At 38.3% G+C, this 21,205-nt stretch overlaps 1 pseudogene; it reads right to left on the bottom strand.

Moving 5' to 3' along the window:
- Nucleotides 1-18,065: 18,065 nt before the first annotated feature.
- LOC114505666 lies at nt 18,066-19,209 on the bottom strand (annotated as a pseudogene).
- Between the last annotated feature and the right edge of the window lie 1,996 nt (nt 19,210-21,205).

Below are 21,205 nucleotides of genomic sequence, written 5' to 3'. Positions count from 1 at the left end.
ATCTGTTTCCTTTTATACTATCAGAAATTAGCTAATCATTGGTCAACTGAAAAGCTTGTTTTTGTAAAAAAAATTCAATCGTTGAATCACAAAAAAATTACAGAAAAAGAGTCTGTAATGATCTAATCAGAACTAAATACAGTGGGAAATAAATGAAACTTATTTCTACCACAGAGACACAAATAACAGTGTAATTCATGGGATATATTTACACATTGCATTAACTTTTTGAGTAATCTGTTATGAATTAGAAATCTTTTCAAAAAGTCACCCAAGTAGACATGTCTTCATGCTGGGTGAAAAACATTGAATAGGTGTGATATATTTTGACAGGCTGGAGCAGCATTTTCAGTTGTGTTGAGAAGATAATAACAATAATGATTGTCGATATTTATAGAATACTTACATTGTGCTAATTTTCTAAAATATGTACACACATATACATATAAAGGCACACATATGTGTATATTGATATACACAAAGACACACATATGTAAATTCAGTATGTGTAATTCATTTGATTATAACAATTCAACCTATATAATGTAGGTTCTATTATTATGATTATATTTCCAGATGAAGGACCTGAGACTCAGAGCAGTTAGTTGGCAAAAGTCGTGCAGTTTAAAAATAGTGGAGGTAGGATTTGAATCACAAGGAATTTGGATATAATTTTAACCATGTAACCAGAATGAAAGCCTGACTGTTTCAACCCCATCCAAAATCACTCCAAATACAAGAACAGGAAATGAAAATACAACAAATATACCAAAAATGTTAAGATGATTATATTATTTCCAGGCAAATATGACATCCTCTAAGCCAGGTATGTAAACAGGGTCAGAACAAAAGTAGGTCAGATATAGTAGATGCCAAAACCCAGATTTAGCATTTTTCCTGACTACTACCCAGTCTTCAGAGCATGAAAGGAATGGATGGCAGGATGGCAACCCCACTATGAGATCAAACTTGACTAATTGCACAAGGGTGGTTGTACAACAGCTATACTTACTAGAGATGTAAAGGAAGAAATTGGAGGAACAAAAGGGAATGAGAGAAGTAAAAAAGAGAACAAGAGGCATGAACTCTTTTGGTTGTTGTCTATGAACAACTTGAAACAGCCTTCAGAATCATGACAATTAGTAAAGTAATATTACTTTTCATTTTTTAGAATTTATTTTTATTTTATTATTTCATTTTAATTTTATTTTAATTTAATCTTTATTGTATTTTTCATTACCTTTTAGCCCCCTTATACCCCTCTCCCTTCACAATCACCACAGTGTTGTCCATGTCCATGAGTCCTTTTTCCTTTTGCTCAATCCCTCTACCTCCTCACCTCCATCCTCCCTTAGCTGTCATCTGCTCTCTGCCTATGAGGCTGTCTCTATTTTCCTTGTTAGTTCATTTTGTTCATTAGATTCCACATATGAGTGAAATCATATGATATTTGTTTTTCTCAGACTGGTTTATTTCACTTAGTATAATGTTCTCCAGGTCCATTCATGCTGTCACAAAGGGTAAGGTTTCCTCCTTTTTTTACAGCCAAGTAGTATACCATTGTGTAAATGTCCCATAGTTGTTTTATCCACTCATCTACTGATGGATGCTTGGGCTGCTTCCATATCTTGGTAATTGTAAACAATGCTGCAATGAATGTAGGAATGCTTATGTTCTTACAAATTAGTGTTTTGAGTTTCTTCAGATATAGTCACAGAGGTGGGATATCTGGGTCATAAGGCAGTTCCATTTTTAATTTTTTGAGGTTTCTCCATACTGCTTTCCACAGTGGCTGCACCAGTCTGCATTCCCACCAATAGCACAAAAGCGTTCCCCTTTCTCCACATCCTCGCCAACTCTTGTTGTTTGTTGATGATAGCCATTGTGACAGGTGTGAGATGGTATTTCATACTCAACTGTGACCTTCTCCATTGCTCTTAGATAACATGTAACCCACATAAAGGACCATTGGCTTCATGGTCCATTCTACACAGATGATTTCAAAGAAACACAGACAGTTAAAACCTGTGCCAGTTACTTGTGTCTGCTTTGAGATCTATTCCCCACCCTTTCCTTGCTCTGCTCTGTTTCAGAGAGAATTGTATTTGCCAGGTGCCTAAGTCTCTGGCTTCTAGTATGTTCAGCCCAAGTAGAGGATGAGGAGCAGAAGAGGAGCCAGAATGTTCCTTCCCCTGGCTTTCTGCTTCAAGTGACATCCTTGGAGTGGCTGCACTTTCACTGAGGCTCCAGCTCCCACCGGTCAGCCTTTGTCTCTGTAGCACAAGCTCCTGCTGGCCACTGTCTTTGTAGTTCTAGCTCCTGCCAGATGGTACTGGCTTCTGGGATTGAACAAGATTGTAACCACTTCCTGTAGTCATTAATATTTATATTGCCTCTACACCCATGTTGGGATTTTTCACTTTCCCATCAACCACATAACAATTTCTTGCATGAAATTCCCTGTGTTGAAATACGGTGGCTTCTGTTTTCTGACTGCACTTTGTTTGAAACAAAAAGTAATTCAGATATGTACTCATATTCTCATATAATTAAAGAAGTGAGGCATATATGGCTAATGAGTAATAAAATACCTTAAAAATCTGTTCTCTGTATCTAGGGCACTCTCAAACTCTTTCATAGGGAAGACTAGTGCTCCACCAAGCTTTGAAACTTATCGAAGTCTTCTCTCTAATTTTCCCCCTTTTCTCTTTCCCAGACTACTGGTCTATCTTCTCTTATCCCATCTACATCTTCAAGTCCCCCCCCAACATTTTTTCATCCACCTCCTTTGACCTGTGCTTTGTTGGAGAGGCAATGGAATGGGGACTGTCAATATTTGTATACTAGGAAATAATGTTTCTTGTTTCACGTAAACCTATTTCAGAACATTTTCCACAAATCTCATCCACAATTTGAGATTTTTTTTTTAAATCAGAATAGTTTCCCTGCGTAATCAGTCATTCTCTCCCATTGCTTCTTTTCCTTTCTTTATAAAAGTAATCACAGGTTTGTGAGTAGAGATTTCTTGAGAGCCTTAAGAACCTCAATCAGTTTCACAGCTGGAGGAAGAAAGATCAGTTGCAATGAAGAGTAAAATCTTTCTTTTATAGAAAGTGACTTCCATTTTGAGAACAGTGTTCTAGTAAATTGTAATATGTACTGCTGTTGAAAAGACAGGTAGAGAGTTTGCTAAAAGCAACAGGTATTGATTGACTGGTATTGACTGGACATGGAGAGTGAAGAAAATTGAACTTCTGTGGATTAGCTAGTGATTTATCTTCCCTGCCATTTTGCCTTCCATTGGCTCCTAAGTGGTTACCGTTAAGCTAGATTGTGATGAATGCCACAATCTAGGTGGCAGTAATGACCAACAACCTCTGGCTTGTGACTAAAATCCTAAACACCTCTGCTTGAGAAAAAAAGGGAGAAGCAAACACAAGTCCTCAGGAAATTCCCTGACTTTGCATCTTGAATATAATTCCATCTTGATTTCTCAAATGGAATTCCATGCAGCAGAAAGAAAGAAGGAGCTCCTACCCTTTGTAACAGCATGGATGGAACTGCAAAGCATTATGCTAAGTGAAATAAGCCAGGCAGTGAAAGACAAATATCATATGATCTCATCTTTAACAGGAACCTAATCAACAAAACAAACAAGCAAAATATAACCAAAGACACTGAAATTGAGGGCAGGCTGACAGTGATCAGAGGGGAGAGGGGACAGAATTTCAGGAGAAAAGGGTGAAGGGTCAGCAGGAGCAATTATAGAGGACACATGGACAATAACGGGGGGAGGTGGGAGGTGGGAGGGAGGTGGGGATGACTGGGGGGGTTGGGGTGGAGGGAAAAGGCAGAAAACTGTACTCAAACAATTAAAAAATGTGAAAAACTTAATTTTAAAAAATAAAACAACAAGAACAAAAAATTAGGCTCCTAATTTATTCCTAGAAGGATATGTGGAGTTGCTGAAGAAAGAGAGGTGTGTTGCTACAACACATTTCCAATGAGTCTTATTCTCGGTGATGAGAAAAACTAGATTTCTGTTCCTTTTTTCTCTGCTACATATGCTGTTCTTTCCAGAACTGCCATGCTGCCACTCTATATGCTTCTATGAGTTATGTGGGCCCACTTTCCTAGCATAAGGGTGACCAATGAAAAGATTTCATCCTCCTGGACACAGTGATTGTACCAGGAGTGGGCACTTGATCTAAACAAGGTCAATTAGGTTCCTGTTAAAGGTGAGATCATATGGTATTTGTCTTTCACTGCCTGGCTTATTTCGCTTAGCATAATACTTTCCAGTTGCATCCATGCTGTTGCAAAGGGTAGGAGCTCCTCCTTTCTTTCTGCTGCATAGAATTCCATTGTGTAAATGTACTATAGTTTTTTGATCCATTCATTTACTGATGGGCATCTAGGTTGCTTCCAACACTTGGCTATTATAAATTGTGCTGCTAGGAACCTAAACAACAAAACAAAGAAACAAGCAAAATATAACCAAAGACACTGAAATAAAGAACAGACTGACAGAGTTCAGAGGGGAGAGGAGAGGGAATTTCAGGGGAATTTCAGGGGAAAAGGGGAAGGGTTTTCAGGAACGAGTATAAAGGATGCATGGATAAAAACTAGGGGTGGGTGGAAATGGGAGGGAGGAGGGGAGGGCTGGGTGGGTGGGTTAGGATGGGAGTAAAAGATAGAAAATTGTACTGCAACAACAATTAAAATAAAATTAAAAAGATAAAAAAATAAACAAGGTCAATTAGAGTTATTTGATTGAGGAGTAAGTCATTAGGGATGCTGAAGCCTTTCTCTCTTTGTCAGTGATGTATGCCTGCTGCTGTCATAGATCCTTGTCTACTTCAATCCAGAGCTGAGATTTGAATCTGGGCAGTCTAATGTATTGCCACTTATTTGAACCATCAGAACTATTTTGTAAAGCTGGGGCTTCACTGTAAATAATAAAATCATTTCATAGTATGGGCTGAGGTTCCCAAGGCCCCTAAATTGAATTTAAAGTCTGCTATCTTGCTGTTGGTTTGCAATACATTACATAATTGTTCCCCTCAAGACTAATCCGAAGAGCACTTACTTGATTTCCAGTCTCCTTCTGACAGCCTAGGTTTTGCTGACAGTTTCCTGCCATGACCATATGCATGCAGAACTAGTTCAGCCCAAGAAGCCTTAAGAACATTGTTGAGCAATAAGTGTCAGGTCCCTACAACAAGCTTCTGCATATTTTGCCTGGACCTGAAGGAAAAAAATCTTTGTGTCTCCTCCATCACTTTTCCTCACCCCAGGATCTATCTGAACTCTCATAGTCCACCTTGGGCAGTTAGCAAAGTCTCATCCTTGTGAAGACATTAATCAGTAATTTAAGTGGTATACAGGTGAGAGAATCAAGTGTCAGCTCCTCCAGGAATGCTGGCATTGTAATAGGATTCTCTCTAAGAGAAAAGGCATATTCATTTCACATGACTCTGAGGTCTAGCTCCCAGGAGCTTTCAGAAAATAGTGTTTGGCCTAACAAAACTAATAAGGTCTGATTGCTCGCCAGTGAGAAAGTGAAGATGTTTCATATAACCACATGTAGTCTCATGCAAAGTATCTGTTAACATACATAACCACAGTATAATTATAGAAATTAGAAAATATAGCATGTGTACCATATTATTACCTAATCTACAATTCATATTCAGAGTTTACCAACTATCCCAATAACACCCTCTTCGCAATTTTGTGTCTCTGCTCCAGGGCCCCATCTAAGATCATGCATGGAATCCAGTTGTCATCTATCTCTGGTCTCCTCTAATCAGGACCAGCTCCTCAGCCTTTATCTTCTTTCATGACTGTGTCATGTTTGAAGAACATAAACTAGTTGTTTTGTAGACTGTTCCTCATTTGGTATGATACTTGTTCATTACTAGGTTTAGTTTATCCTTTTTTGGCAGAAATATCTTAGAAGTTATATGTCCTCAGCACATCATTTCAGGAAGCACGTGATGTTGGTTTGTCACATTACCGGTGACGGCCTTGTTCTTAGGATATATAAGAACATGTAAGAATGTAAGCATGTAAGAATGAATTAAAGCATCTTCTTCTCAAATGATTCAAAAAGAATTATAATATAAACATGATAAAATGTTAATAGTTGATAAATCTGGTGAATAGCACACTAGATTTTTTTGTACTATCCTGATAACTCTTCTGCATGCTTGAAATTATTTTAAAATAATGAAGTTCTATAAGCTGCTTCAAATATAAAATTGGTTTATCTATTGTGTATATTCATTTAATAGATTATGAAAGGCCTTTAAGTATACAGTTTTTTTTCTAGTCTTACAGAATTCATTACTATAATAATGTTTTGTTTTTATCCATGTAACTATAAACATTTATTTCTTGACATCTCAGTAAACTTGATGTATAGTTGATGGGATTTTGTTATCTTATAACATTCTTTGCCTACTCATCTGTCCAGCATCTTATTATCCTTACTACTGTGAACATTGTTTGGAAATCCATCCCATGGAAAGAATAAACACATTTATTTCACAGCTAAAAAAAAATCTGATATATTAGAAGCTGTCTTCATTGTGTACAGTTTACTCTGGGAATTGAGGACAGACTTAGTTTTGGGGAGATGTTGTTCTTTTGTTAGGGAAGACACTTTGATGTGCTTCTTGGTAATTTAAAGTCACTGCCTGGTCTGGGGGGTTAGAGGTTGAGTTAGAGAAAAGCTAAACTGCTGAGTACAATAAAATGAAATGATGTTTTCCTTGAGTGGAGAAACTTACAGTATTACCCGATTTGAGACTTGCACTGGACATTGTGGAAGAAAATGTGGTAGATAGGAGTGGTTCTCATAGAGATGAGGAATAAGCCCCAGAATAAGACAGAATGTCTGGCTCAAAACAGGACATGGCCAATAAGGGACTTACCCATTAATGGTGATGATTTTAGAGAACAGGGAGACACAATAATGATTTCTGGTTCTCCTTCTTTCTATATTGTAATTCATTTGCATTGTTTGTATGTCTTCACTAAAGCTGATTAACCAGCACAACACAGCATCAGCCTTGAATTGATGGTCATTCTTGGGAGATAAGACAGAAGCTGGCCAGGTGGTGAAATAGACTAGAAGGTATTCACGAAAAGATATTGGATTTCCAGGCATTCTCTTAGTTTTGAGTTGTAGTGATTTGAATAATAAAGGGAAGAAAACTGCAGAGCCCAGAAGAACTTGATTATATACAGGAAAGCAGAGTTCAGTTGCCACATATGGATCACATGGAATAAATGGTAAAAAAAATATGTTGCAATAGTTTATTCAAGTCCAAAATGTGTGCCTAACTTTTAGTGCAATAATCATAAGGCAAATAATGATTTAGCAAAGAAAAGTCACTCATTGAAGATGAAGTGGATCAAGAATGGAATTTTCCTATGTGCATACTTTCAAATTTTGCTAATTTAAGGATGATGTGCAGAAAAAAATAAAACATAATATTTACTTTAATGTAATGAGGTTAGTAATTTATGGTCATTTGTGAGATACTGAACTGCTTTCTTGAGACTGAGATCTCAGTAATTAAAGGAGTCTAAGAAACTCAACCAATAAGGGTTCAAATGAATCATAAGGTTTTATTTTCTCACTGATGTAGGGAGACATTGGTGCACACTGAACTTGAAACTACAGCTAAAAATGTGAATATTGCTGTCAGTTCAAGGAAGTGAAGATATTCAGATACAATTTTTTTATATAATTCACAGACAGCATTCATTTCCACTATTAAACTTCCCTGGGATCAATGGATTAATAATTTTGAACAAAGGCAAACATTTTGGTGGAAATGAAATCATAATTTTTAAAAGATCTTTAAAAATAAGAAAAGATTAGATGGCTATAAGAGACATTTAAAATTTCTTCATTTTCTTTTGAAATTTAAAGACCTATATCCAGCCCTGGCTGGTGTAGCTCAGTGGATTGAGTGCAGGCTGGGAACCCAAGTGTCCCAGGTTCGATTCCCAGCCAGGGTACATTCCTGGGTTGCAGGCCATAACCCCCAGCAATCGCACATTGATGTTCCTCTCTCTCTCTCTCTCTCTCTCTCTCTCTCTCTCTCTCTCTCTCTCTCTCTCTCTCTCTCTCCCCCTCCCTCCCTCCCTTCCCTCTCTAAAGATAAATAAATAAAATCTTTAAAAAAGACCTATATCCATACATATACAGTACAATTGAATTAAGTATTAGTTCTGTCAGTGTGATTCAGTTTTAAAAGTATTGATTTAGCTTAAAAATGAAACATGCTCATTAAAAATGGCAGTGTCCATACAACTATAGATGCTAAAACTCTCATAAAATGTCTGGCAATGTGGCCCAATGATGAGAAATGCTTGGGTCTCAGGTAACTGTATATAATTGCTGTTATTAATGAAATTGCTGAAATCAAAGAGACACCATGGGTAATGCAAGCCCAGAGTGAAAATGGTGTTCTCTGGCTATATCCACTCCACATTTCCCAGGATATTTTAGCCTCCTAAATACCAGCATAGAAAGCATTGTTTTAGACTATTCCAAAGATTTTCTCAAATTCTTTCTCTTCTGATGTCTTCCAATATAGAGAATGAAAAAACAAATATTAGGTCTCCCAAAGTGCCCCAGCTTCCCAAGCTTCCTTACGGCTGGCCTTAAAAAATTCTTCCAGGTAGAAGAAAGATAAAGCATTACTGGGGAAGGTTTTTATTTTATTAAATTATTAATAATAATAAAGTCATAGATGATGTCAGCAAAAATGGTGGTGTTGTGGACTGAATTTCTCTGCTCCAAAATTCATATGTTGAAGCCCCAAGCCCCAGTGTGACTGCATGTGGAAATAAGTACATTAGGGAACTAATTAAGGTTTAGTAAGGTTGTAAGGGTAAGGGTAGGGCCCTAATCTGATAGGACTGGTGTCTTTTTAAGAAGAGGAAGAAACACCAGTGAGCTCCCTCTTTTTCTGCATGACAGAGGAGAGGTCATGTGAGGTCACAGTGAGAAGGCAGCTATCTAACAACCAGGAAGAGAAGCTTCACCAGAAATCAACCCTGTTGCACCTTGATATTAAAGTTCTAGTATTCATGACTGTGAAAAATTAATAAATTTCAGTTATTGAAGCCGCCTAGTCTGTGGTATTAGGTGATGGTGGCATGAGAAGATTAATACAGGCAAAGTAAGGCTATCCAGGGGCCTTTCCATCCCATAATCATTGAAAAACCTGGGAGAAACTCTCAAGTTAAATCATATCAGAGCTCTGAAAGATAATGAAAGATTATAGCAACTCAGTGAATGCTTAACTAACAGAAAGGCCACTATAACACAGGAGAGCTTTGTGGCAGTTTTACTTGCCATTATCCCATCTTCCTCCCCGGTGTGGCTGTAGTGATATGGAATACAGCAGCATGCATCCGCTTACAGGTCCCTGGTTGTAAAGGGACCAGAGCAGACTTTATTCCCAAGGAATAATGTGTGTCTGTTTTCACCTCTATGGGGGTTCCCTGAAGGAGTAACAAAACTACTTGACTTTGTTTCCCCTAAATTAGAGTTATCTCACTGTGGAGATGTGGCTATGCAAAGGTCCTTCATCAAAAACATTGAAAGAAAAACCTCTCCCACCTGGGGTACAAAATAACAATTGGGGCAAACAATAGACACATCGACAGCCTGACAGGAAAAGCTGTGGAATAAGATTCTTTGAGGAATAAAGGTTTTGACAAGCTTCCCTGTAGACTGGGAAAACTAGAAGGTCCGGCAGGGGAGGATGCATGCTCAGAAAAGACCTAGGGAAACCATAAGCGTCCATGTCTGGCTGATTTTTAGACTCTGAGCAAGTGGGAGGTGATGGTTAAGACAGAACTGTAATGGCCTGGCTAAAGGTTGGAGGATTGTCCCAACACAGAGCCAGTCTTCAAGGACCTACACAATATATTTTTCATCCTTTCTTTCTTTTTTAAAACTTGGCTCCAGGTGTTTAAGGAAATTGCCGTCAATTGACTAGCTCACAACTGAACAAAAGGGACAGAGAAACCTCATATATCATTCATGGCAAAGGATACCATCTTTACAAAAGCATTTCAGAAGAGACACTAAACAAGTAACTACAACTCACAGTGGGAAACAACTAATGCCTGGAAGGAGGGAGAATCTAAGTTACAAAATGCCCAGTTTTCAACAACAAATTAAAATGCATGCAAAGAAACAAGGGAGAATGGTCCAGATAGGTGGATAAAGAAAATGGGATAATATATTTCACCCTTGAACAATGTGTGGGTTAGGGACACCATATAGCTTTTGATTCCTGAAAAACTTAACTACTAAGAGTCTATTACACTTTTCAACACTATGCATGGACCAGGAGAACATTATGCTAAGTGAAATAAGCCAGGCAGATAAAGAAAAATACCATATGATTTCAGTCATATGTGGAACACAATGAGCAAACTGAACTTACAGGTGAAATAGAAACAGACTCATAGATAGAGAACAGGATGACAGCTATGGGCAGGGGGCAGGTAAGGGGTGGAGTAATTAAGCAAAAAGGAAAAGGGACTCATAGACATGGACAACAGTGTGGTGATTGTGGAGGGGGGATATAAGGAGAGTAAATGGTAATGAAAAATACATTAAAAAATTAAAAAAGAAATAAATGAAATAAAAAGAGCTTATTGCTTGGTTGGAAGCCTTACCGATAACATAAATAGTTGATTGACACTTATTTTGTATGTTATGTGTATTTTATACAGTATTCCCAAAAAAAAGTAAACTAGAGAAAAGAAAATGTTATTAAGAAAGGCATAAGGAAGAGAAAACAAATTTATAGTATTAGACTGTGTCTATTCATACCCTAAGTTTACATTGTCTGGTTTTAGACTAAGGGGTTCATCTGCAAGTTTTTTCAAACTGTTGATTAAAAATACCTGCATATAAGTGGACCTGCACAATTCAGACTGGGTACAAACTTCTAGTTACCAGATGAATGAATAAGTTCTGGGGATCTAATATACAGCATGGTGATTTTGGTTAACAGGACTGTACTATACAAGTATACTTGAAAGTAACTAAGAGAATAGATCTTAAATGTTCTCACCACAATAAAGAAATGTTAATTATGTGAGGTGATAGAAGTATTAACTAACCTTAACGTGCTAATCATTTTTTCAATACATACATACATATATATCAAATCATCACATATATAAATTATAACTCAATAAAGCTGGGGGGGAATAAAGTCATACTAGGGCCCTTAATCCAATATGACTGATGTCCTAAGAAAAGGCTCTGAAGATAATGAGAAGATCGTATGATGAGAGATAAGAGATTGAAGTGCAGTAGCTGTAAGCCAAGGAATGTCCCAAATTGCTGGCAACTACCAAAACTTAAGGAAGAGGCAAGGAAGTATTTTCCCCTACAGATTTCAGAGGGAACACAGCCCTGCTGACAACTTGATTTAGGAATTGTAGCCTCCAGAACCATGAGATCATACATTTTTGTTGTTTTAAGCCCCTCAGTTTGTGGTACTTTGCTATAATAGCCCAGGGAAGCTAATGCATGCCCCTTGTAGAGAAAAAAAGAACATGTTCAAAGGCTTAGAGGCAAGACAGAAGGGCTCAGTCAGAGAACTTCAAATAGTTCAGTATATTTGAAATTTAGAGAGAGAGAGAAGTGCAATGCCAAAAAGTGAGGCTGGCTAGATGAACAGTTACGGGCTAGATTATTCAGGAGTTTGTAATTAATCTTAAAGATAAATAAAAGACTTGTTGAATAGTTCAAGAAGGGGAATAATATGATCAGATTTGTGTCTTAGAGGAATACTATGACTTTAATAAGAAATGGGTTGGAAGAGAGTATTGTAGGCAGTAGTAAAAGTTTGGAGGCTATACAATTTGTCTAAGTGAGTATATAAATTAGCTATTGCAGCATAAAAAAATTCCCCAAACCCAGTGGCTTAAAACAACAATGCTATTTTTTGCAAGTACTTGGATCAGTTGATAGATGACTAATCTAGGCTGGGCAATCTTGGAGTCAGCTGATCTACAGTGGGTTTGGCTGGCCGTGACTCCACACACTGTGTTTTTTTATCCTCCTCCTGATATCAGTGGACAAACTTGAGCACATCTTTCTCATAGAGATGGAAGAGGCACAAGAGAGCAAATCAAAATGGACCAGTACTCTTTCAGGACTCTGCTAGCATCATGTCTGCTAACATCCATTGGGCAAAGCATATCATATGGCTGAGTTCAGTTTCAAAGAGCAGGAAAATACATTTAGTCCCTTGATGGGAGAGGTTATAAAGTCACATAACAAAGGCTGTGCATATAGGTAGGAGTGAATAACTGAGGCCATTAATGCAATCCACTTGTCATGTGGGAAACTACCTTAATATTATGGTGGAAAATTAATGTAATGATGGCTTCCAAGTACACTACCAGGCAAGCTATCACAGAGATCACAGGGAAGACAGACCAACAGACCATATGAAAAAGCTTGATTCACATAGTTCCTCAAATAAACTTTAAAACACACAGCAAATGGCAAGGGGAAAGAGATGAGGTAGATTTACACATTGAATACAGGGTATAAACAAGCAGAAGGACCACACTTCCTGTAGTGTGTGGTGTATATTCTCACTCATTCTCTCCCTCTCCCTCTCCCTCTCTCTCTCTCTCTCTTTCTCTCTCTCCCCCCTGCATCAGTCTTTTTTACTAATTGTGTGGTTATGAGCATACAGAAGGTGCCTGAAACCAATGGTACACACTTCCTCTCACAGATGCAGAGACAAGTATTCCTAGCCACAGCTGTAGATTTTAATAATCTGCTTAACAGCTAAGGGTTTTATTTGTATTTCTTAGGAAGAGGATACATGGGGCCAGGATGGATATCACTAATTGATGGCTGAAGCAAGACTTCATAATTATGGAGTGCCTCATAATCCTGATATAAAAATAATATGCCTTTATTTATCATACATGTCATGAGTATTCGTGTTTCCTCTGTCCTTCCATACTTGTGTTCTAGGCTAATAACTTTTTATTACCATGGACTGAATAATGATATCCCCCCAAAATTCACATGCTAAACTCTTAGCCTTCATTGTGACATAGTGCTTTTAGGAGGTAATTAAGGTTACATGAGCTCATAACAGTGGGGCCCTAAACTTAGACTTGTGTCCTTATAAGAGGAAGAGAGAGAGAAAGATCTCTCTCTCCATGTGCGCACACCAAGGAAAATCCATGTAAGGATACAATAAAAAGGCATCCATCTGAAAGCAAGGAAGAGAGACCTCACCAGAACTCAACTGTCCTGGCACCATGATCTCATACTTCCAGTCTCCATAATTGTGACAAAATAAATTTCTTTTGTTTAAGCTATCAAGTTGATGATATTTTGGTATGTCAGCTTGAGCTAAGACACAGATCCATGCCTAACACATCATATGAGTTTCGCCCATCCCATTTTTTCTTGTCTTCCATTGAAGAATCGAATATTCTCAAATAAGACAGAAAATACATAGTGTACCAACTCTCTGAGGGATGGTAGTGATGTGAATTAAACTAGAAAGAATGGCAAGGAAGAGAAATGTGAGGATTAATAACTAACATTGCCAGGATTTTTTGACTGAGAAATAAACTAAGATGAGACTGAGGGACAGGAAGGAGTCAAGATTCACCTCCACATTCTGATGTGGTTACCTGGGTTCATGGCAATGGCATCTCCAGGAGAAAAAAAAATGCACAGGATGAACAACCATTATGTGGAGGAAGATAATGAATTAGGTTTTGCACAGGATTGAGTTTAGGCTGGTTGGGAAGATAAGATCTGCAAGGGGAAGCATTGGCTGTTTAGTTGGATGTACAGATGTGGAGCTCAATGATGACATCTGGCAGGAAACATAGGTGTGGATGTCATCAGTAACTAGAAGGTAAACAAGGTCACAGGAGAATGAAGCAGCAAGAAAGGAGGCTCAGGGAAAACACTTCTTAGAGATTTTGGTTTGAAGGACAGCAGAAGAGGAAGAGTCTGAAATGGAGAGGAATAAAGGCAGTCCGAGAACAGAGGGCAAACTTGCAATGATGGGGTTTGGCAGCCACTGGAATCTCAGATACCAGTCATTTGATGCCAAGAGTTTAAGTATAAGACAGATGGATAAGTGGCCACTAGGTTTAGCAGCAACAAAGTTATTATTGACCTCAGGAAGATACTTCAGTGGACAGCAAGGAGGGAAGCCAGATATTAATGGGTTGAGGTGAGGGAATGAAGTTACCTCAAAATAACTGGCTGTGATAGGGAAGACAGAGCTTGATTGGAATAAAAAAAAGATACACCAGAGGGATTTGGTTTCATTTTGTTTTAAATAAGAGTTTGTAAATGTTGTTGAGAAGGAGCTAGGACAAAGGGAAAGAGAGGTTAAACATGAAGGCTGTTTGATAGAGCAAGTTTCCTAAGTACATGGAAACAAGAAAATGGAAGCAGCCTTAGACAGGAAGAGGGGTTTCTTCTCTTGTAAAGGGAGGAAAACACTGGGCAGATGCAGGAAGATTTGTAGGGCTGCTGGCAGGAGGTTGAGGGACTTCCTCTCTGTGGTTTCCATTTTCTTTGCGAAAGAGCAAAAAAGGTCATGTGTTAAAAATGAAGTGGTAGGTTAACGTTTCAGGAAAATGAAGAAAGTTTTCAGGTTTTGTTTCTGCTGTTGAGAAGTTGGGCTGTAGAAGCCAAAATAATTTCCAGACAGACCTAAGGACCCATTTGAGTCTGAAATCACAAATCAGTAGTGGTATAAACCTGTGGGTAATTTTCATAGCTCTCCTTAGCAACCCATGTGGGAGTGTAGAGGAAGAACACAGTTGAGGTGATTGGGGTTGGGAATTGCCTGGCAGAGGGTACAGAAGCACAATGTGTGAGGAAATTCAGGACATGTGCAAGAGAATGGCTGCAGTGATGGATGGTAGTCTCACATAGATTGAACACTAAGACATGAACATAAGAGGGAAGGAAAGTCAAAGAGTCAAAAAGAAACTAAAGGTCTTGAACACTTGAGTGTGAGTAAGTGAGGAAGAGAGAGGAGCAGAAGGTGGTGATCCACGGGGGCATGTCTGGGGTGGAGATTTTAAATATGATGCACTTCTGAGAGATGACTAAGTCCAAAATGAGGCTAAGGGAGAGGGTGGCTGAAGTAACGATCCCTGAATGAGAAGTAAAAGGAAGAGTGAGGCAATGTCCTGGCTCCACTTAAGTTACTCAGAATGAAGGCCCTCTTATCATTGGAAAGAGGTTCAATGAAGTTCCAGAGAATTTGTTTGAATCCAGACACTCTACTTATCAGCTGTATGACCACAAGTAACCTATTTAACCTCTCTTAGACTCAGTTTCCTCATCTGTAAAATGGAAGAGGGGTATGAATAGCTACCACATAGGGGTGGGATAATGAATGATACACAGTGCACATAACAGTGTTCAACATGGTAGCTGCATGATGCATGACTTCCACCTCCCTTTCTAAATGTGGTCCACAGACTTGAGAAAGATGTCCTGGGTGTGGTCTGACTGATTAAGAATGAAGGGGAGCCTTAGCTTCCTATATTGTGGAGATAACATGTTTATGGCACAATCACAGATTGTGCTACCCTTTTAAAGCCTTGCCTCACATTATTGGCTCACACAGAAGTGTGCAATCAACTTGCACCATCAGAACATTTTACTATAAACTGCAGCAATTGAGCCAGGGCAGCTGATAAAAAATAGGTGGCTTGATTTTATATATATATATATATATATATATATATATATATATATATATAGAGAGAGAGAGAGAGAGAGAGAGAGAGAGAGAGAGAGAGAGAGAGAGAGAGAGAATCCTCATGGAAAGAAGGGTTGCTATATTAATCTGCTAGTGCTCCCATAATGAAATACCACATACTGAGTGGCTTAAACAACGGAAATTCATTACATTACAGTTCTGGAGGCTACAAGTCCAAGATCAAAGTTTCAACAGGTTTCATTTCATTCTAAAGCCTGTCTTCTTGGTTTGTAAATGGCCATCTTTTCCTTTGTCTTCCCAAGGCCTTTCCTCTGTGTATATCTGTATTCTAATTTCTTCATATAAAGACATCAACCAGATTGAATTAGGACCAACCCTCATCACCTCATTTTAATTTAATTGCCCCATTAAAGACCCTGTTTCCAAATACAGTCAAATTCTGAGGTACTGAGACACAGGACTTCAACATAGAAATTTTGGGAGGGATACATTCAGCCCATTTCAGTTGAAAGTAAGAATTCCATTTTCCAAAGACTGTAGATTTATCAAGGTTTCTGCTCATATCTTAGGACATGTTAAAAACACACAAAAGTAAAAAATGTTGAGAGACAATACAAAGTTTCAGTAATATATAATATAATAATATCATATTCATACCATGGGGGAAAAAACTGAAGAATTAGTCACTGATCAAAGAAATAAATAATGCATCCTTTTCTCTAAAGATAAATGTATAAACTTGATTCTAAGAAATAAGACAAACAATTGGATGTGGGTAGGTAGTCTTTTTCTATATTTATAAGGGCTGAGCTGGTGTTTGAATGTGTATTTATTTTTGGAAACATGGACATCAATATTTCTCTGGAGTTTGAGCTATGGGAAGCAGCAATGGTGGTGCTGCTGACCTGCAGCTAGGTCCTTGGAACTGCTGTTTGAAATGCAAGGCAGATTTTACTAAGTCATCTGAGTTTTTTCATCCAATCCTTCTTTGAAGGTCGCATGATTTCAAGATGATCACAGATGTCTGGGAAGGAGACCAACATTTCTTGAATATCAACTACTGTCAGGGTTTGTAATAGGTGGTGTGCATTCATTAATATAATACAATACTCACATCAAGATTAAGAAGTATCTTTTCTCATCCTTCATTCTAGAGATGAGTATGTTGAGGATTAGAAAAACCAAGTACCCCACCTAAAGTCTCATGGTGGTAGTAACAGAAGTAGTATTTGAATTTAGATTGGTCCAAAAACAAAACATTAGTATGTTTGATTATTCAAAACAATAGGTCTAAACCAGTATTTACAATACGGTGGCTCCTAGCCACAAGTGGCTTTTTTACATTTAAATTAATTAAATTTAAATAAAATTTAAAATTTAATGTCCCCATAGCACTCACCACATATCTAGTGATCAGCCTCAGGTGGCTGTTGGCTTCTATAGTAGACACCACAGATGTAGAACACATTTTTTTTATCACTGCGATTTTTTTCTTTTTTTATTTCCTTTTTAAGCATATGACAAAGACTCAATTTACTAGCTTTTCTTTTTTTATTTAATCTTTATTGTATTTTTTCCATTTAGCCCTCTTATACTCCCCTCCCCCCCAGCAATTCCCGCACCGTTGTCCAAGTCCACAAGTCCTTTTTCCTTTTTGCTCAATCCTCAAAGTTAAGATTAACATTATAGCTCTGGTTGGTGTGGCTCAGTGGATTGAATGCTGGCCTGAGAACCAAAGAGTTGCCAGTTGGATTCCCAGTCAGGGCACATACGTGGGTTGCAGGCCAGGTCCCTGGTAGGGGACATGTGAGAGACAACCACACATTGATGTTTCTCTCCCTTTCTCTCTCCTTCTCCTCTCTAAAAAATAAAGAAATAAAAAATCTTAAAAAAGGAAGAAAAAAGTATTAACATTACGTATTTAAACAATTGTCAAAATTTACTCAGTAGCCAGCACTCATGCACAACTAGAAAACATTCTCAATTTATATTAATCCAGAAATGTACTACCATTGATACATTAATACATCTCACTACTAAATACTGCAAAAAATTTTAAATTATTTTTATTGAAGATTCATCTTGGCAATGTTAACTTCACAGCAGGCTGACACTATTTGGCTCACATTTCAAACACAATGGAAAAGCAGGTCCATGTTGTTGTTAGTGTATGGAAGTCATGGACACATTGGACTACATTTAATAAAAAACAAAGTGCATACGGAGACTAGCAACAATTTTAAAGACCAAAACAAAAAAGGTCCCATCATGTGGTCCCAAGAAAAGAAGGAAAATTTATTACAAACAGGGCTTCAGTGAGCTGTATATAAATACTTTAGGTACAGTTATAATGAAAGTTGAGTTCATTTGATATCTTCAAAAAATGTTCCTATTAATCCTGAAATGATGCTTGTTACATTAATCATTCCTGTTACTTGTGTGTGTTGAATTACATGTTATGTGAGCATAGCAGCTGCTCCTTACCATTTATCATTGAACACTTTAACTGGCCATCTTCTTCAACTTCTATTCTTTCTTGACCATTCTCACTAATTCTCTTTGTAGTGATTTCTCTGCCATTAACTATTTTGATAGAAGTTGAAATGAATTTAAATTTACCCATCCCACTACTACCAATTGTAGTGAAAGAGAATGAAGTGAGGCCCAGATGGTCTAATGACCTGAAGGAAGTAAATCCTGTATCAAAAGAAGAAAACACTCCTCCAAAAGATGTAAATCACTGAAGGCAGAGAAAAAGGAGCCTGTGCCAAAGCTTCAGCTCCCACGGGGGACTCCTCTGTTTCCTAAAGAAGTTGTCAAGTGGGTCTTTGAGAAAGACTAATGAAAACAGGTCCCTTCCACCAAACAATTCCCTGAACACATCATCTGGGTTCTAGAATGTGAAGCCGAATTCAAACAGTATGTCAAAATGACTTCCACCTCCACCTCCACCATTTAATCCTTGTTTGCTGTATTTGTCATAAATGTCCCATTTTTTTTAGCATCAGATAGCACCTCATATGCCTCGGCTACTGTTGAGTTTTCTCTCTGCTTCTACTTTTTTCTCTGCATTTTTACCTGGATGACACTTCAGTGCCAGTTTCCGGTATGCTTTTTTAATATCCTCAGCTGAGGCAAGTCTGCACGCCTAGAACTTCATAGTAAACCACCATGTTTTAACAGGCTGTTGGAAGGACTGAAAAGACACAGGAGCCAGTGGTGGGGTGGCATGATGGGGCACAGCCCCATGTCCCAGGCTCCTACACTGCAGGAGCTCCTTGTGCTTTCCTTTCTCCTTCTCCAACAACCTGTCATTGAAATTTTTTTTGGACACTGCTGGTCTAGAACTAACAGGCCTTGACATAATTTAATTGTATAATTGTTTCTCTGAATCTTTCATTGACTACATGTTGTACAGCAACTAATAAAACCAGGAACAAATAAAAATGTAGATACAGAGCAACAAATTTGATCACTGTGTTTTAAAATGTTTTTTTTTTTAAATGGATTTTATTTATTTATTTTTAGAGAGAGGGGAAGGGAGGGAGAAAGATTGGGAGAGAAACATCAATGTGTGGTTGTCTCTAGAGCACCCCCTACTGGGGACCTGGCCTGAAACCCAAGCATGTGTCATGACTGGGAATCAAACTGGGACCCTTTGGTTCACAGGCCAGCACTCTATCCGCTGAGCCACACAAGCCAGAGGTATTTCCTTTTTAAAAGGCATTCTGGTTGTGACCCATTAAATTCATTTTGGGATCCATGAATGGTCTGCAACCCACATGTGGTAGAATTCTGGAGAGTGGGTTACAAAAGATATGGATGGCAACATTAGACTACTGGGGCTCTTCCAGGAGAAGCCTTCCACAGTTCCCACAACTACCCATTTTTCAGGCCAACAAAATCAGCTATGCAGTGAACCAAAACTATCATGGCAATTTGCTTCTTCCTGTCTTCTTCATCAGAATAGGGATGTAAATGCAGCACATAATTGAAGCAGCCAGAATGTGGAATCTGTCTTTCAGACAGAATCTGTACCAGTCTCTTCAAGAAGCTCCTTGTCCCAAAAGTGGTTTGTACACATATCTCACCCAAGCTACAGAAAACCTGACCCCTTCTCTTACCCCAACAGCTACTCAGACAAGAATTCCCTTATTGCTTTATTGAGCCAGCCCTTCCGCAGGATGTGGAGGAATTAAGGGTGACTCAGAGAAGTTAAAATTCAGCTCTGAATCAGAGGACACGTCTCCTCATAAGCCACCCTTTGTGTTTTCCCCACATTCCCAAGTTCACCCAGCTTCTCACCACTGTGGACTGTCATCTACTTTACCATATGCCCAACTACCCATTGCCATTGGGTTGACTTGTCTACCTGGGTATTATTGGGGCTCTTTCCCAGACTGCTGGAGATGAGACCCTACAGTAAAGAGCCACAGCCTTGCCAGAGTGGCAGGTCAAGTCTCCAACTCTGATATTTCTGCAGAGTTGTGACCTGAGGGTGATGAGGGGAAGTGATATCTGGGAATTGTGGGTGTGGGGTGGGCATGAGGGTTAGGGCATTGTTCTACTTTTAGCTGCTGAAGCAAGAACATGTGATATTTTGGAGGGCCTCTAGGGAGTGGGTGGTTAAGAGAAAAGGTTTTAAAGTCAGATGGCCTAAAGTTAACCCCAGCTCTTCCATTTCCTTCCTGCATGACTTTGACTGATTGTTTAATGTCAGGCATAATTTCCACATGTATAACTGCTACTTCTCAGCCCTGTTTTGAAGGTGAAATGATACAATGCACGTGAATCACTAAATGCCTAGCATTCAAAATGGGCTCACTGACCATGGGCTATTAATAATAGCTACTATTATTAATACTTTGTTGTTGTTATCATATTGGGAAAGAGAAACTGGTAGGGAGGCCTAGTCAATGGCTCTGGGAAGAAGCTTAAATGCAGGATGGAATGCCTGGGAATTGTACATATACAGTAATCCCTACTTATCCATGGGGGATATATTCTGAGATCCCCCCAATGGATGCCTGAGACCATGGATAGTACCAAACCCTATATATAGTATGCTTTTTCTTGTACATACATAACTATGATAAAATTTAATTTAAAAATTAAGCACAGTCAGAATTAACAATAACAATTAAATAGAAAAATTATAAAAACATACTGTGATAAATGTATGTGAATATGGTCTCTCTGTTTCTCAACATATTTTGTGAATTGTTTGTTTCTGAAATTTTCCATTTAATTTTTTCAGACTGTGGTTGACCACAATTAGCTGAAATCACAGAAAGCAAAACCATCAATAAGAGGGGCAGTTATACTATGCTGGAACCCAGAAACTTGCTCTACCTGGGATGTCAAATATGGGTTTGTCTTGCTGGTGTTTTAATTACTAGAGACTTCAAGGAGGGTTA

Source organism: Phyllostomus discolor, chromosome X (genome assembly GCF_004126475.2).
Source record: "Phyllostomus discolor isolate MPI-MPIP mPhyDis1 chromosome X, mPhyDis1.pri.v3, whole genome shotgun sequence".
In the NCBI taxonomy this organism is placed as follows: Eukaryota; Metazoa; Chordata; class Mammalia; order Chiroptera; family Phyllostomidae; genus Phyllostomus; species Phyllostomus discolor.
This window is presented reverse-complemented; position numbering and strand designations above follow the sequence as displayed.